Raw genomic sequence first — 19688 nt, forward strand, 5'->3', positions numbered from 1 at the left:
ATTATTGTTATTTTGAAATTTGTCTTTAGTTAAAGACATTTATCCCCAATTCTAAATAACTCCCAATAAGGAATCCATAGCTAAAATAAAAGTCAATAATTAACGAATAGCTATGTTTTTCCCGTTTTCACTCTGCACAACACTACAAAATAAAACCATAAAATGTTTTGTTGTAATTTTTTAAAGGCCATATCTTATATTTATCTAAATATAATTTCCAAGTTACACAGTTACAGTTATTTATAAGTACAGTTATTTATAAGTAAGTTAATCATATGTACCATCAGTCAAACACCACTCCCAATCTGTTGGATCTGCTGGTGAACTATTTCCACGCCATACATGAACCTGATAGTACAACCTTAGACTGTGGTAGTTTTCAATGTGTTTTTAAATTGTCAAAGTACGAAACGTCCATAAGAAATGTATGGGGGAGAGTTTTCGTTTTTATATATATCTTAAAATCGTAAAACGCTATTTAAAAAACTGATTTCAGCATTGAAATCAGCGTGGAAATCTAGTTCATAATGATGTGTCACAACACTATAATTACATTAAAATATATTTATATCCAATATGGCAGATCCAATATGGCTGATCCAAGATGGCGGCCCAAAAAGCGTCCCCTATTGAAATTCAGTACGGACTATCCAATAAATATCGGTCGTGGTTCCAAGTCAATATCTCGAAAAATGTGCAAAAAACATGTGGTATCTTTTGTTGCAAAATTTGTCCAATATTGGGAAAAGCCGCCATTTTTTCCTTTATTTAGGGGTTTCCCGTGGACTGATTTTTTGCAACTTTTGGTATGTCACTCTGCCACAACAATAAAAATAAAACCATAAAATGTTTACTTGCAAATTTTTATACGATCCATGTGTACGTTATTTTTAGTTTGCTTGGACTATTACATTAATTTATAACAAATATTTTTATTTGAAATATTTTATTATTTCTACGGGGTTTATTTTTTGTTGTAGGTACATGTATTTGGTATCATTTTAAAGGTAATTTCAGGAGGAACATTAAATGTATTGACGACTTTTCACCAATATTGACTGGAAAGTCAGAATTTCAATGAAAAGCAAAAAAACAACTGGATTTGGCCGCCATTTTGGAAAAATGGTGGTGTTCCACCAAAGATATTTTTGGAGACTTTTGATATGTTATTCACAATACTTTTCACTATCGAACAACAATGGTTTCATCTGTGTTCTAATTATTTCTAGGTTTTGCTATTTATTTTCTTTTTTTAAGGCGCCTATATCTGAAAAGATCTGTATACGAAAAGTAACATAAAATACTGAAGTGTAACAGTCCTTTGTGACTCAACAGAAATGTTGGAACCAATTCATCACGGAACTTAAATTTACCCTACATCTATTACAGTTATTAAGTTTATAGAGAGCAACTTAGTCATGATGCATATATTTATATTAAACATCTACTGGGCCAAAATCATTAGATCAATTGCCAGATTCTGTATCGTGTAAGCCACTCTCTATGCCACCGGTGATATATGCATTGCCTACTGCCCGCGACTACAGAACCGGATCCGATATTATGCAATTGATGGTCCCAAGACCGCGGTTGGAGAAAAATTTAAACGCGTTCATTTTGAATAAATAGCTCTTGTACGGGGTCGGACTGACGGGGACATTCGGATTATAAATTGAGCCCGACGCCGATAACTCGAACCCTTTCGATGTCGGGGAACAGATTATCTTTATTGTCTTGTCCCGTGATTGTTTATTTTAGATCGGACGATCTGGTACTGGATCTACATAATGTTGTGATTTACGCGAAGGTCCCGTATTTAGCATAACTCGGTGAACGTTGGCGAAGAATTTATTACGCTTGAAATTGTGTTTGTCTTCAGACGCAATAAGTCATCCGAGAATTCGAGAGAGTCGTGAATTTATTTCTGTTGCTTTGGGTGTAAAGAAATTTACCAATGGTGATGAAATTAACAAACTTCATGAATGCAATTTAAACTATTTTCTTCCCTGTCAAACAAATATTTCCACAGAAACAACATTGTAAATTTACCTCTTTGTGGATCGTGTCGCCTCAAGAAAACACGAAACCTTTAAACGTTTTTTACACAGAATTCAAAAGCTCGAAGGAAACCTCATTGAAGGATATTTCAAAGCAATTGTATAAACATCGGGAATCTTTCACGTCTAAAGAAACACAAAGGCTACCTGAGCAGAGCTCACCGCCTTCCAGGTATCTCTTTTGAAGCTTCACACTCTATAGTCCAGTTTTGGCAGTGTTACAGGAACCGGGCTTTATAGGTGGGGCAGAAATAGCAGTGTTTAGACAACTTGTCTAATGTTTAGATTTCGCTTTAGAACTGTAGAAAGTGGGATGCGGTTATGACGCTGTATTTTGTAGTGGAGTGGTCTATAAATCATTCTTACGTAGTCGTGTTTATTGGTGACGTAAAGTTTGGCTAGGGGTCGTCTCTTTGTTCCCAGACCATCGACCCTAGGGTCTACCTAGGCGATGGGTCCGAAGATAGCGTCTAGCATGGCGACATCGATAAAACACGTTTACTTCTTGTTCTCTTCTCGGAAACGACCCCAAAATTAATTGGAATGTTTGACTAAACCCTCCGGAACGCCCCATTTGCTGAGCATTTCTTTAAGAATGCTTTTAATTAAGTTAGGTTTCTTTGATGTGGCCCTCTTTCTCTCTGACAAATCGGGTCTAATAAATTACGCCCAACAAGGAACGGACGGAACAAGATAAGGCTTGTCCGATGAGTTTAATACACCGAGGCTATTTCATTACCCTCTCGCGTTGTTTCTAGTTTAATAAGACTTTATAACGTAATATGATCAGCGCGGATTTTTCACAAAGTTTGATCAAGAAGTTTTTACATTGTTAACGGAGTTGCTCAGACTTTATTTTTAAACTCGGGTTAATGAGAAACCCGAGTAATGCTTAATTATCGTGACGTTTCGTAAAAGGAATATTTTTCACAAAGTTTGCTGATTTCAAAATCTTTACAGGGTCAAAAGTTTTCGTAAACTCTATTGGTCGAAAATTTCGTGTGTGTTGATTTAACAATCATTTAACCTTCAATCTAAACTGCAATCACGCAATTTATTTTCAATGTACAGTTTCCGTAATGGATTTTTCACAATGCGCTACAGTTATTAGGTTTAGTAGGGGCCTAATATGTATTCTGGAATCCAAGCCCACAGATTACGGCCATCTATTTTTTCCGCCGATTTCAACACTCTCTGCTATTACTACTTATATCCAGGTAGATAGTGTAAAATCAAGAAGCGTTTTTCTTATTTATGCGTTAGTAACCTCTCGCCATGCGGGACCTCCCGCGGAGTAGCATCACATCAAATTAGACATGACCGGAGACCAGAGTCCAGTAATGGGAGAAATGAGGAAGCATTCCATTGGTATTGCGAGTAGCTCACCATTACCCGAGACTGGAGGAATATCAGAAGCAAATGTATTCAACCTACGGCACAAACGGGACAATGTATATTCATTGCGGCAATGTATATGTAACGATTTTAATTCACTTAGTTTTAACAGCTGTTCGCCGTGTTCATATTCCTTTGCGATATACGGGAACGAATACGCTTTGTAAAGAACTAACTAACATTTAATCAACATTCGATGTTTGCAAACAAACCGCAAATTTACTGCTTTTGTTTTTGCATCAATGTATTCCTCTTCGCACGTTTGTTCCACGATGTTTCAGTTTGGATCTGTTAAACAAATTAAATTACTTTGTCGTCTATTTACGCAGATTTTTTTCTCAACCACGAAAATTCTGAAAAGACACGCAAGACGAACGAGCTATTCGGGAGAGGTCAAGCGAAAACTGTTTATAAATTCCGAGCCCACTGGCTCCTAATGGAAAACGACAAAAAACGTCAGACCCCAAACTGCGCCCTAATAGATCCTACCAGATAATAAGGGACGCGTTTTCAATCTGTCTGGAATAACCTCCATATAATTATAAAGGTGCTTTAATGGTAATGGCGAAACAAATTACTTCATTATTCTGGAATTTTGAAACAGGACAGGAGCACAGAAGCAGGAAATGTGATCACAGAATTGATCTTGTGTTTTTATCGATTATGTCAAGTATTGACTTTTTCAAAGATATTCCGATATTCTGATAACTTACTAGTTACATGGTACAGTTTACATCCGGACAAGCGAGTTTGCAAATCAACCCGAGTTTGGAAAATCAGATAAAACGTAGATCTAAAGAACAGCAGCGAACAAAAATAATGTATTACCAATAAAAAATATAACTACTTATAGATCAGTTGTAAAAAATAGTTCCCAAAGTATCGAGCAAAGCAATGTGAATCGTTGACCGAAGTAGGGCAGTTCTGTTGTATAAACACCGGGTCCGAAGGATTGTCAATATTTACATACGTGTACTCTAGAAGAGCGTGTCCACAGAACACGCAAGCTAGCTTCCTATCCAGTTATTGTCTCAAACGCTTTTTGTAGAGTAAAATTACAGGCCATTACTCCGAGGAAGTAATAACATTGAGCATTACTCACATGCTCGCCAACTCGCCCGCTTCAAACAAGCCGCGCATAGCGAACTTGCGTTTCGATTTCATGCTCTGGTAATGAGTCGCTTTGAACGGCGAGTGCACTGAGTTCTCTAATTACAGACCCATCGCTTTTATGCGCGTTTTCCAAGAAATCGTCAAAAACAGTGTAATCGCTTTGTACGACCTCTTTTAGTGTTCAAAGTGGTGTAATGACAGATATAAGGTGTTGGTGAGTGAAATACTGGCGATTAAATAAAAAAATAACAAAAAACAATACACTCGAGTTTTTAGAAAATCCCCGCAAAATAAAAAAATAGAAAAACAAAATATAAAGTCCGCACATTGTTGGACTGGATAAATATTAGAATAAATTATACCAGTTAGTGTATATTGTGTACTTTATAACACATAAAATGTAAAGAGAATATAATATAAACTAATTGTTCTATTGGCTTAGACAAGTATGTTGTCTTTTGACCTTTCACTCCACCATGTACTTACCTATATAACACAAAATACAATTACTCAAAATCAAGAGTCATTACAATATGCATTTAGGCTCTATTAAACTCGTCTTATGTGTGTAACAAGAGCAAAGAGGTTCTATCGATTTTCAGGAGATTGTTCCGAGAATTTGGACAAAGCCTCTCTCACCGAGACTTAGACTTCGACACATTATTTCTCCTTCTTAGCTTGTTACGGTCTTAAGCCTTTTGTCCTTTGTTTCCCCGTCTATTTGTCTCCTCGACATAAAGGACTGTTTTTCTTTCATTTTGGCGTTATGAGTCACTTTTGCTTTGTTTCCGTATTTAGCCATCTAAAAGTGATGTTTGTGAAACCCCGGTTTTACGCTTCGATGGCTTAAGTATTTTCGACTCGGGATTTGGACTTAGGGTTGTGGGTATTTTCGGTCAAGACAAACAGCAGTTTATTTTTACTTGTAATAATGTTGGAGATTATAACTGTGTTTTCCTTAGTCCTCTAGCATTAAGTATCTATTTGTCATTTTAACAAAACACTGTGTCATCTTTTGCTTAAACAAAAATAGATATACTTAAGTCTAAATTTATACATTAAGTTCCCTAACCCTGAATTTGTCCTGAATCCGAACTCCAAACTACTGATACTGCACACATCTAAATATTAAACACCCCACAAGACCCACCCCTTAACCTTTTTAATATTGTCAAAATTCCGACGAAATTCTCACCCACATAACACCATTAATATCCCATCAGCTTAGTATAATTACGTTACAGCTACTAAGGACGATCACCTCTGATTAATTTGACCTAATACTGAAGGGGGGAATTAGTGGTTAGGGGGAGGTAACGCGGGGGGTGTAACACACCTGTTTAATCAATAAATCTTGTCACATCAAACAGCTGTATAGTTTACACTGTTTCATCATTGTATCTGTTGACGACTGTAGTAACATGCGTGTAGTGACCGTGAATTGTTTGCAATACGAGGTTTGTGTTGACATAATGTCCGATATTGGTTGTGATATTATATTTTCAAACAACCCAATATCGTTGATGTATAAAAACGAGTATTTATTTGCCCATGAATTTGCTACGCTTGGAGATTTGTCCTCAATGGTTCTATCTAGCTAGACTATTTTGAAGTTTCTCGAGATTTAATATATTATCCTCCCTAAACGTATTTGTGGTTAGTCTTAGAGTGAATTTTGACGAAAGGAGACTAAATATATAGTTTTACAGTATAACATACAGAAATATTTAAACTGTTGTTGTGTTCACCAACATAATTGTGTAATAACCTTTTCAAACTCATTTTGAATTGTTATTACTATTCCGTTGATCGGTGTTTCCCATCACTGCACATAGAACTCTGAAAACTGAACACCAATCATCAAGATCAACAACAAAAATGGGTAAATCCGTCCCCAAAATAACCCACGTCATCATATCCGAGTTTTCCCCAACCCAGTCAACAATTAACACACTATCCAGGGAAGATTTTACAGTAACCATTCCATGGTGCAGGCTAACGGGATACGCTCCCACCCACATCCAGTAACTAAGCCAATTTGTCGTCATGGGCAGGCGGATTAGTCCAATTAATTTTACCGCAATTGTCAACATTCCAGAAGCCATGAATTTATGAAGGTTTTTCACCCTCCCTCGTTATGTAAATCAAAGTGTGTCTAATGAGGTGACCATGGATGGGAACCCGCCCTTAGACCCGGGGGGTGACGTGAAATATCTGAGTCCTCCCTCGGCCCGACCCCGCGGGGGAGTCTCGTCTCCCGTTGCAACCCTTTGTATTGTCAACCTGCTACGACCCGTCGCTAGTTAGGGTGGAATTGTTCTTTGAAATATTAGTGACGTTTCCCGTTTTGACACCCGGAGCCTTGCGGGTTTTACGGTTTTTGTATCTGTACGTACCATCTAGAATTTGAAAATCAAGATTTTTCCCACAGGGATGTTTTGTACAGATTTGGATCTCGGGGCCGGTAGGCCGTATAGTTGGGAAGTTATGATATTCAGATCTCCCTCAGATATGGTATTTGTCTGGGTTTGTATAATTTTTGTTTGTCGGAGGTCACAAAAAATTAACAGATGCTCATGTGAATATTTCTGTTTTATGTGTGGATTCTTCAGTCTTAAACTGATAGGAAATCTTTTCATATACAAGTAAAATATGGGAAAATATCATTCATACGTAAGGAAAAATTATTGCTTAAATTACGCCAATAAACACAGTTTGAGCATAAGTTTCGTATGCTGTATAATAGCTGTATATCTGCTTCTAAAATAAATAGGTATAATTCATCTTGCTTGGTTCATAAAATTAATTGTGAAGGTGATAAATTATCCATTTTTATCTACCATCTTTTCAGTATTGTATGTGAAGTTAATTGACGACAACCTAGAGTATCATTAAATAGGAAGATAATACATGATGATGAAATTAAAATGACTCGAATTCGTACATTGCATTATATTTTGGTTTTAAAAATTAATAATAGCTTCAAAGGAATTGTTGTTTTCTTCCCAAACTCATCCATGACTTCGGTGAGCTGTAAATTATTGATGATGTTGTAATTCCATACATTATGCAGAAGGGTGTAAAAGACCCTCTACTTGAATCTAAACGTCGATGACGTTCTCATTGGGTTATTCAAGATGTATGTAAATATCGGGGAACCAGTCCACCAAAACATTCCTAATGTGGATTTATGACATTTTTGCACACGCGGTCTTTATTTTAAAGCAGACTTTGCTACAGTCACGAGCATTCTTTTGATTAATCGAGTGTCTTCTATATTTTGGAGGGATTTTTCATATTTACATTTAATACTTGTTCGTACAAAATATGGCTTAACGTGAAAATTGTGTTCGCAGACAATTTACTTCAAAATTAAAAGTCGCCGAAACACCATTCAAATCAGAGATCGCAAATCATAACTTCGAATTAATAAAAGTCATAATTTCTTTCGCCCGATGAATTCCAATGGAAAGAAGGTAATTAAATAAGTTCGCGTCGAGGCCTTTCATAGTCGATGAAGCCGGAATTGCAATTCGGACTCAATAGACTTTCTTTGCCAATTTGTTCGCGCAATTACGCAAAAAGAAGCAATTAAACTCATCAAGTAATATTTGGTTTGCGCGCGTGCACTCGATGCACTCAGATGCAAATACAATATGATTATGCAAATTGACGTTTTCATTGGAACCCGTTAATTTACATGGCATTACGCGGTAAATGTGGGAACGGCTGGAGCGGCTCAGGTGGTGCTCATGTAGATTGTAGGCCGGGCTGGTTGCTGGTTGTAGGGCGAGGTGGTAATTATAACACTGGTAGTGTGTAGGTGTAACGGATACCAGGTAGACTGGTCGAGTAGGAGCATCGTTTGATATATGTGGGAAAACAGCTGATTGTTGGGCGCTAGTTTATAGTAGAAATTCGCCCGGGAGCGGGTTTCTGTTTGAATAATCTGTGTCCGAAACTTCCTCAGTGTTGAGTAGATATGTTCGGAGGTTAAAACGTACCAAACCATACTTAAAGGTGATGCAATGTTCAATGTTATATGCATAGAGTATGGAAACACACTTGCTCTTTATTCTGATGTGTTTATTGGTTATACAACTCGATCTAAAGTTTGTACATGAGGAAATTAACTTTGAAGTAGAACTAACTGTTTGAAATCAAATACTGTAATTTACTTACAAACTTCCCTAACAACACTGCATTTTAATACGACTCTTGTTAGCAAAAATCCGCAATAATTAATTATAACATCCAAGATACATGTTTTGAACGTGTAGACTCTGCAATAACGTATCGGGGAGCGAGCTGGCGTAGTGGTTTGAGCGCGGGACTTCAGTCCCTGAGGTCCCGGGTTCGATCACCGCCAAGTCACCAATGGATTTTATCTAATTGATAATGCCGCGACCTCTAGGTCTAGCCTGAAGTAATGTGAAAAACAATCCCAGGCTCGTGCCTAGCGTCCTAGAAAAAAAATAAAAATAACGTATCGTACAAAATATAATTGTCAGTCTAAAACAATGATATAACAAATATATTTTGTTCTATACTCATTTCGCTAAATTTCCATCTACCATATGAGGACCCATCGTTTCAACATTTCCAGTGTCTTTCTCATGGGAACCCGAGGTCATCAACTTATCGTTAGGCTGACGCTGAACCTGCGAAGCTTTTAACTCATTTATTCAGCGGCCCCGGGCTCAGTCCCATACATAATAGGTTGAAAGGTCGCGGAGGAAATTGTTTACGAAATGAGTCCACCGAGATTGATTCTCTAGCCAAATCAACGAGACCTAATTGAAAACCGATAACACGACCTGCATTTCCACCGAGTTCATTTAAAACCTCCGTGCATCGGTGAATTAACATTCGTTTTATTACTATTCCATTAACACTGTATTGTTATAAAAATCTAGCTGGACAGAATACTGATTGTGATTTGCCTTGGAAGAAAATGTGTAATTCGTTGTTACAGGGGATTTTTTGTAGGGAAAGAAACTGAAAGGAATTTCAATAATGTGTTAACAATACTTTTAGTTTAGAAATGATTTTAGGGAGTGGGTACAATTGTCTGACTAATTGCGAAAACAAAATTTGAAATCCATCCTTAACGCATTAAAAATACATAAAATGATGTAAATATTAATTTCAATCTCAAGATCTCAATAAATGGACTTACAGACTAATATTTCACTATGTCATGTCAGCAAGGCCGTTTTCGTCATGAACCGCAAACTCATTAAAACCAGAACTATTAAAGCGTAATGTAAATACTGTAGAAAGCTGTTTGCCTTGAACGATCAGTAGGATACGACCCTAGGTCGCACAGCAGGTTTTACCTGTGCAACTATGAAAAGTTCACGACCAACGGGCTTATTGAAATTGAAATTATTGTAAGCAAATTCAAATAAAATTGAATTGCAAAGTTAAAATTTAAATATCTTAAACGATACTTAAGTGTTTAAAGTGAATTCACTAAGAAAGTAATTACCTTTACCTATTGAAAGATTGGAGTAAAAAGTTACGATCATTAGTTTTGCTCAATGTTTTCATCCCCGCCTCGATTTGTTGAAAGCACCCGGATAAGATCAATAGAAATGTTGTGATTAATCTTGTTTTCTATTCACGAATGCTTTATACTCCTTATCAAAAGAAGGATCGAAAGGTTTCTCTAGTGAATTCCATTTCCGTTTGTCGGTGTATTTCAGTTTGAACTTCAGAAGTAGAAGAATGTAGAGTTGAGTGGCCGGTCTAGGGTCTACTATGGGTCACGGGTCGTATCGTGCGGGATTCGGCAGTTTCCAATAACTGTACAGTTATTGTTCCCCTAGACACGACTCATAAGTAAACAAAGGATCCGTGCAGTTTTGAAACACAATTCTTAGTAATTGTCTGGCTACACTTTCCTTATGTGGAACCGTTTGAAGATGGGTATAACCGTGAGAAACCCGTTGAATTTATGGGCCCGTTGAACATGAACAATTTGTGCACACTTAATCATCAAATAAAGTATTTGCCGTATTGTATATTCTCTACATAACATATCGTACTCACGTGTACGTCACTCACTAAATATAATTACCTCAATCTACTTCTACTGTAACATAGTAGGCGAAATCATAAATTGTACAACGAGTACACTGGACACACATCTAATAGAAGATTATGGTACTAATACCCACCTAAATTACACAATTTATTACCTAACAAATCCTTTGAAATACAGCATCATGCATAACATCTCGTGGAAAAATGGTATTTTGGAAAATCCAAATTCATTTGCATGAATCTTTTGGTATCCAAAGTGTCACCCCTAATAAGCAGCAAAGCAATAACGTTAAATTACTTGGAAATCAACATCAACTCCTACATCACTTACCATTCTTATGTTCCTGTGGAAGAAGGAGCAAAGTAATCTACTTGGACAAAATCGAGTCTAAACGTTCGGCCCAGAATTCCTCCAAGGTGGAAGCCGGCCCAGCATAGGTTACTTCGGCATTCCGGGTATCAATATTCATATCTGGGTACGAGCCGGGGACCGCCCATATGTCCGCCGGGGCCCGTGTCAATCAAAGCCCCTATAATAACCCGGTGTCCGGGATTACAGAGGCGTCCGGCCGCAAGCTGTGCAACTTTTCGATTCAATTACCCTTGCTCTCATGGCATCCCTCAATTTGTCCTAATGGAAAGTTTCCAGTTCGATTCTAGCCTGCGTTTGCGTAAATTGCAATTTAGCTAAGAATTGCATTATGGATAGTGGTGTGGGATTATTCTTCTGTTGCTATGCAGTCACGGTTGGAAATAGCGTCTCAGGTTTAAAAGAGGATTGGATTAAAACTAAGTTTAAACTTAGTTTTTGCATTAGTGTGTCACATAATTTATTCCAAAGAGCACTCCTGTGGAAGGCTCTGTCCCATTATGATATTATTATCAATAATTAAAGTCAGTTTGCAAATAATAAACTTTCTGCTTAAGTTCTCTTGGCACTATTATTCAGTTTTGTGATAACTAAAAAAATACAACTCTCTTGGAAAGTATTTCTATTTATGCACGTAGTAATTAAACTAATGTGCACTTTTATTTTTACAATCATTGTGTAAGCGAAAAATAAAAATAGCCAATAGTCTAGAAGATAAATATTATTAAATCTGGTAAAACAAATTCATTTTAAAAACCAAGGGATGCCGCGGCTGACCGGGAACAATATTTTGAAAGGTAAATCATCCGGTCTTTCAGCCCGAATTATTCCAGATGGGCTTCTAAGCTCGGCTTTCATAAAGGATCCGCATTGAGGCTATTCTTCCCACCGGCCTCTATGGGATAAGATCTCTTTTATCAGCGTCGGGGTGGGAACCGGCAAGGGTTGTACAGGAAATAAAGTCGTCTGGACTCGGTGCTCGGTAAAAAGTTTGACAAAGGAAAGAGAATTTTACCGTGGAATGAGAGCTTACATTATGTAATAGGCTTTGAGATTGAAATATAGCGCGATTCGATTACCTTGGCGAGTTGTGAATCAAAGCCTCGCCCGTGATTTACGCTCTGAGGCTCGCGAAATGAAGCGGCAACACCACAATGCAGCTTAACTTGTGATGACGACTCTTTAATGCCTCCTTTATTTATTACTTCTTTTCCAGACTAGGGAAATATATGAGTTTTAAAATCAAGTTACATCTTGTTTTCCTCCCTTTATCGTCGCGCTGAATAACTCGTTTGCCGGCGTGAATTGTTGGCAAACTTGCGTCTCTCGTCATACTTTCGTAACTGAAAATTTGCAAAACTTAGGAAAGTTTTGCATGTATGGGTTTGTCGAGTAAAATTTTAAGTTTCTGTACGTTTATATAGTTTCCATACGTGAGTCAATAAATTAGTGACTAAAGAAAAACAATCTGAGATAAATGTTTATTGGATCACATTAGCTGGTATTTTAACGAAAACAACCAAGGCTGTTCGCTTTGAGGTGTTTAATGGTCGAATTTGGATATTTTTCCACTAAGTCAAAAAAGTATTCGAAGAAATAAACAAAATTTAACACTCATATGCAACATTTCAAGCGTTAGTGCTGCATGCACTGCGATTGCGATTGAATACAGAGCGGGTGGAACGGAGGCAGTCGAGACGAGATGAAACCAGCCTAATTAGACCGGTGAAGGTTAGGCTTGTGAAAAATGTATGAAACAGAGACAGACGGTCGGTTGGTGCTTCAAAGAAGTGGTGCAGCGTATGAATAAATGTATGCGGGACTAACTTGTAAAGCGGTGTATGAGGATCCACCGCGTGAAGACCGCGTGCGAATTATCTCCGCCGAACAGAAGTATAAAATATTTATTTGTCTGTACAAGGTCGGAATGGAAATGCCCAGCATTGTATGATAATTTCGTCCACTACCAACTATTGTTTGTTTGCGACCGTTTCAGCCACCGGCCACATTGTCTTTCATTATTTCGTTAATTCTGAATACAAACATTATTCACTCTATCACGGGCTTTGTGCGGCGACGTAGCCATTCAAATATCTCGCAGTTTTGCTCTTTTACCCCGAGGTTAGGTGAAGTGTCATTGCGGTTTGTTTATTATTCCTCAATTTGTCTTCCATTGTCTCCGCAGCCACCTCTTTGCGTCAAAAAGCGTTTCGTGAGAATGTTATCCAGTTTTGATAGAATAAAGGTTTCTTCGGTAACACTTAGTGACAACATCGTGGGCTTCAGGGTAAAACGTGACATATACGAAGGACGTTTACGGATCTCTGAACACAGGCATGTTAAGATCAGCCGGATCATTACTAGTTCAGAATTTCGGGTTACCTCGATATTGTCAGTTTTACCTGTTTCACATCCTAAAGTAAGTTCACACCGTGATATTTCAGTCACTAATTTGTAGATTATCAATTAATTCAACCACAAACTCAACAACAATTACACTCACTTTACGTTAGATTTATACCGTGTTGTGACAGAAAATGTTTGATCACTGGGATTTCGTGGTAATCTAAAAACAGGCTTACTGACGAAAAAATGCCAATTTAGCCGTCAGAGAGAGACTCCCGCCGACACATGTGACAAAAACATCGACTCCAGATGTCAACTGTCGGCGAGAACAGAGGCCGGGTATGTGGGAGTGTTGCATGCTGCCGGAGTGATCCAGTTGGCAGCGAGGTGTTGGACAAAGAGGTGGTTACATTGCTGCGTGCCGAGGCCGAGAAGTGAGGTTCTGGCGGCTACCGTGGGCCGCAGTGTAGCCTCGGCATTATTAATAGGCCGCGCGGCAACGCAGCTGTATTAATTGATAGCGGAGACGACTTCTGTAATAGAACTACTGGCAATCTCGGTAATAACCGGACCCGTTCTTTATTTTGTAGCAGAAGACAGGTCAAACAGGATTTTGAATGATTACACATCGAGTGTTTTCGATAACGTGTTATTATACGGCGCGGGCATTTCGTACGTCTTCCCGCCAATTTGGCCTGTCCCCGTTGCGATTGTTTCATTTCCCTAATTACGAAATCATTTTAATATATTACGTATAATTTCAGCCGTTACCGCGTAGAGCGGGCAACGAGCCACGAATAATAATGCTTTTAACGAATTCAATTCGCGACGTCATCGCTTTTAATTACCCTAATGGGCACACTTGTCGCGACGCGTGAAGAATTAACGTGTCGATATTCTGTATAATTACTGTAGAGCGCAGGTCGAGATGCGTGTCCCATGGTGCGTCATCAGCGACGGATTTGAATTATGGTAATTTTAATCGATCATTCCTTATCGGCCTAATAATGGTCATCGAAAGCTAAAGACTCGGTTCGTTATAGTGTAGAATATAAGTGGTCGTCCCAAGGTCAAAACCGTTATTAAAAGTGATTTTTTACTAGATTAAAAATACGTCTAGAAAATGACAATGTATCGCCCATTAATGCGTCTGCTGAATAAATCATGTACTCGCGGTGCACATAATTCAGGATATTAAAACGTAATTTATACGCCATGTTTATTCAACAGGAATCGATTGTTCGACGCGGTCGACGTCCTAGAAGCAGACCGAAATCAATCCGAAGCCAAAACGCGATCCTGCCAAGATACCACAAAACGAAGCCACTTTTCTCGCCAACAGCTATCAGGAAAGAAATAAACAGCGTTTCATATTCAGCTGTGTTGCGTGCGGAAGAGAGATTTGAATAAAGACAATTTGTATTCGAGGCCATCTCGACCCGTAATGAAGCGAAGTACAAATACAGTTTTATTGTGCTTGTAACCTTACATTGTCGTCTTCAACTCTCAAATTGAATCTCAGCATCTAGTAATATTGTAATCAGTTCTTTTACGTAATAGCGAGAGTTAAAGTATTATATTTACCAACCAGATGGTACAATAGTAATAATAAACACATCTGGAATAAAACTAATAGGATTTATTTTTTACAAAGAAGCCGTTCATAAATTTCTTTTTCATAAACGTAAAACAAATTTCTTTAAAAATGTAACGTTTGTACTCACTTCAAACATATTTAGTCCAGCTTCCTAGACGAACCCTCCACAATTGTACTGTGAAACTAATACTGAACTTAACAGTAATAATCGCTGGTCGCTCTCACCCAGGTTAAGTTGGAAGAGTTATTGGCTCTAGGTCAAGTGCTCCTCCCAACTCGAGGGGTGGTCGATTTTCAAAAAGCTCTGCTAGCAATTCACCCTCGTTGCAACCAGTATTTAACACAGTGTATTTCTGAAGTGCATACTATTTCACGTACATAAATTAATTTCCTCGGAACCGTTAAATACACATTTAATACTATGTTTGTATGTTAAGTAATATATTTCCACGTGTACACAAAGCACGCAACTGGGATCAGGGAGAAAAATGTCCCTCGTTTCAGATGGAGGGGAACCAAATGAGACGAACTAAGAAATGAATGTCATCCTTCCTCCTTGGTGATACGGGGGAGCAGAGAGATCTTGTTACATGATTAGTGAGCAGGATGTAACATGTGCATTGAGTCTCAAATCCAAAATACAAAATACTTCTTCGGGCAATGGTGCAATATGTATAACGTAATAATCGTGGGACCTTTACAGGTGAACCGTGTGGGCAAGATTTAAGACTTATAAATAGTAAACAACGTAGGCTACTTTTGAATCGTTAATCAGTGGGTTTTTACTAACGGGTAAATAAGGGGAAAAGGGAAAGTACAAATAGACAAAGAGGGGAATTAAAGGATTAGGATTTAGAAAGTTTCTTGACATTGGGATCGAAACCTTGAACAATCTCTAGTGTTTATCCCAAAAATGAACTACTTTGCAACATTAAAATTATGTTAAATTAAATTTTAATTTTATGAGATCATTTTAATTTTCAGTTGCAGTCTTTTACATTTGAAATGTATTATAGGCTGTCTGTGTCCATCAATCAGATGTTCAACCAAGGTCGTACAAAATTAAAATAAGTGTGATCCTAATTCATTTATATATTACAATATCCAACTAGAAAGTTTATTCACTTAGTTTCCTTACGATACACCATTGTGAAGACATCTCGATTCAATTGCAAGACATGCAGTATGGGAATTTACAAAATTTATAACACATTCGTTGAAATAACAACTTCAACTGCGTCAGGTTATAATACGATAGTTTATCGCCACGACCTAATTATTTTACACGGTGTAGCGTTGCGAATTCGATTAATCGCGGATACGAATCACTGCTAGGATCCCAGTCGAGTTACGAGCCGCTAAGCCACGGACTGGTTCTTGGATATCATAAAAACGGATAAAAATACCTGTCTGCGTTATGGCGGCTAAACGCTTTCCGTTTTGCATTTTATTTGACTCTCAGACCTGCTGGTATTATTTATCGATCGTTTTACCTCCTTTTTATGCGCCTTGGACTGGATGTTGAAGCGATAAAGTGATTTCATCCGTATGTTTGGGTGTGTATTTGTGAAGGCGTAATATTTCAATAGATTTATTAGAATGGATCAGGTGGTGAAATCCAGGAAATGTTGTACTCTGAAAAGTGTTTCTATGTTAACTATTACTTGAAGTTTAACCAGATTCATAATTGCTATGGGTACTTTGGTATTACTCCGACCACACCTAATAATTATAACATAACCTAACCTAAGGGTGGTTAGATTAGATTCGGTTAAGTTAGGTTAGGTTAGGAAGACATGAACGATACTCTTTACTATATTATATATTCAAACCAAAATACGAATAAAATTGAATATTTACCATAAAATCAGATAAAAATTGTGTTGACTTTATCAACGTATCCGAGTGCATTAAGAACACACCAAAGGATGAGATACAGTATATAATTATGTAACTGTAATATACAAAATTATTGAAGCCAGTGTGAAACTAATGAAATATAAATACTGAATCCGCATGCATGCGAAACTGTTAGATCATTGCAATAGTCTCTCATCCTAACGAATAATCTTTGACACACAAGTTTGCATAAGATTCATTAAAACACTTTTACCTAAATGATTTAAAAGGCCTTAGTCACAACACAGTGGAGTGGATTAACAAATTATCTGTCATTAGTTTTAATGTTTATGTTTATAACAATAAAAAGTCACACAATTACCAAACTAACGTCATCAAAATTCATTACCAAGCGAAGAGGCGCTCCTAAATGTTATGATTGTAATGAAATTCGCCGATAAAACTTCGATTAGAAATGATTACCGGTGATCGAAACTCATTAAACCGACATAAACATTTGATGGAACTTTGGCCGTAGCTGTCTTACTGGCTGTAAATACTACAGTAAAACAATCAATTATGTTGTCAATTAGAGTTTACAATGTAATGTTTCTATTACCCTAATTAAGTATTAGATTAGCAATACGTTTTCGGATGCTTAAATAGTTTCAAATAGGCCTAATAGTAATACTAAAATTGACAAACAATAGTGCCAGTTTTTTCATCGTTATCACAGAGAAATAAAATTGAATAATAACATTTCATGAAGACATTGCCCATTAAGGTTATTTAGTTGGTTTACCGTATTTTTAAGATATAACTTTTAGCAAATAGGTCAGTTTAAAGATATACATTTAGAAATGTATGCGTAATACTAGCCGACTTGTTAACTTTTATGATACAAGTTCTTAACAGAATCTTAGCCTCTTCAACACTTCTTGAAACTTTGTTTCTCTGAGTTTGAGGAGTCTGGAATGATGCCTGTTGCTCGAATAGAAGGGAGGGGTTTAAATTGTTTACACATACGTTTTTATTGTCCAAAATATGTAAAAACAAGAAGAGATATTTGTTCCTATGATGTTCTATTTGTATTTTCAACCAATTGTGTACTAAATGTACTTAATAATTTAATAATATTCTAATAAATGTATATTTTGTTCCAGATTGAAGAGCTACCAGTTCTTCCTGGACCTGTGCTCTTACGTTGAATCATCGAAGTATCTTAAGATCATCGTTTCGTCGCTTTTGTTCAACTCGTCAGCATAATTTATTGTTCAGTCATAGTCATATGGACTTATATTCCAATTATTGATATTTATACGTGTTTTATATTTATTATCGTTTATGTATTTTTTACTTAAGCTTTCTTGTGTAATGTTCCTGATTTGAGTAAGAGTATTCGAATGTAAGCTCTGGGATTCGCTGAGTATTGTAACTGTGTATTTTATCAATACGGTATTTGTTAACTTTTCAATTGAAATAAGGTGCTTTAAATATTTAAATGTTGCAATTTTGTTAAGTAAATTTTATAATCATTTCTATATATTTAAAAACAATATTGTGTGTTTTTGTATTTATAATCATAGTTTGTTTTATTTTAAATTTGGATTTTAATAGCTGTATTAAACATATTTTTTATTTATTTTACTGAAACCAAATATGAGTTTTGTCATGTATCTACTAACACACTAATTGTTTTAAAATTCTGTATTGCAACGGGAAAAACAAAATTGTGCCAAAAGCATACAGTTATACGACTAGGGTTATTTTGTGTTCATGTTAGTTTTATGTTTATTTGTGTTCTGTAGCAGTTTTCAATGTGATACAAGGCGGTAACTGGTGCCTGCGTAGGTAGGGGAGCGAATCCGCTCAACTCTAATAAAGTTCGAATTGTGATTAAGCAAAGTTAGATTTTTTATTATATACGACTGATAGCTTTGTCAAACGACTTGACGCTACTTACATAACTATTTTTACATGTAATTTATATAAGTGTACGTTATAGGCCTAGGTTCGTTGTATTATATGTAAAAAGCGTGTATCTAATTTTGTACAAATGTAAACTAGTTCCTGTACAGCATAGGGAAATAATAACCAGTCACCGTACCATTCATATCTGTGTTTCATTCACCATTCTCATTTGCTCCTCTCAGTGTTATGAAGTAAAAAAAATGAAAAAGTGAATAACAAATGACGTGCAACATTATTATAAAGTACTGCACATCATGGAATCAGTTCAAGATTATATGAGCATTTTTTCAATATAAATTACTATTGTAAAATACTAAGAGAATTCAGTTAAATGTCCATCATTCAGTTTAAAACTTACCAAATTAAGTGCAATAGAAATACCTGAATGATTAATTTCAAATTGAAAAATTAATGGACACAAAACAAAGTTTACCAGAAATGAAGTAGAAGGCTGAAGTTTTTTTATAGTAGTAGTTTGCACACATTATTTACGAAAGTAGTATGTTTAATGTATAAAAACTGCTATTGAACAATACATTTTCAAAGCACATTAAATACAAAATCAAATTGCGAAACAGTCGATAAAGAGTGTTAATTTATGTAACCTATTTTGAAAGTAATCCACTTGAACTGGTGTTCTCTAGAAGAAATAAAATTGAGGAATAATTATTCTTATCCTTGGTTTTAAGAGTTTTTACTCAGTGCTCTCACATTGGTATTAAATCATTAATGCAATCAACACAGATATAATTTATATGCATTTTGGTTCTTAATTATATTTTTTACTTAAAGTCAGACCTGAAGTCGTAGTGAAATGAATTTATACTGGGGTAAAACCTAATGTATAATTATCATAACTAATTTTTAAAAAATGGGGAAAAGCAAAGTATGAGACTAATAAGTCCTCAATGTATATTATTGTATTCAAGCATTCAGGTAAATAAAAATAAAA

At 36.5% G+C, this 19688-nt stretch overlaps 1 protein-coding gene across 1 annotated transcript in view; it reads left to right on the plus strand.

Moving 5' to 3' along the window:
- LOC128991604 (toll-like receptor 7) overlaps positions 1-18878 on the plus strand; it is a 41325-nt gene extending 22447 nt beyond the window's left edge. Inside the window, exon 2 of the mRNA XM_054414627.1 lies at positions 17929-18878. The gene's annotated coding sequence lies outside the window, so the exon portion shown is untranslated. The remainder of the gene's footprint in view (positions 1-17928) is intronic.
- The last annotated feature ends 810 nt before the right edge of the window (positions 18879-19688 follow it).

Source organism: Macrosteles quadrilineatus, unplaced genomic scaffold (assembly GCF_028750875.1).
Source record: "Macrosteles quadrilineatus isolate MER2022 unplaced genomic scaffold, UCM_ALF_1.0 Scaffold_4__1_contigs__length_99947679, whole genome shotgun sequence".
NCBI lineage: Eukaryota > Metazoa > Arthropoda > Insecta > Hemiptera > Cicadellidae > Macrosteles > Macrosteles quadrilineatus.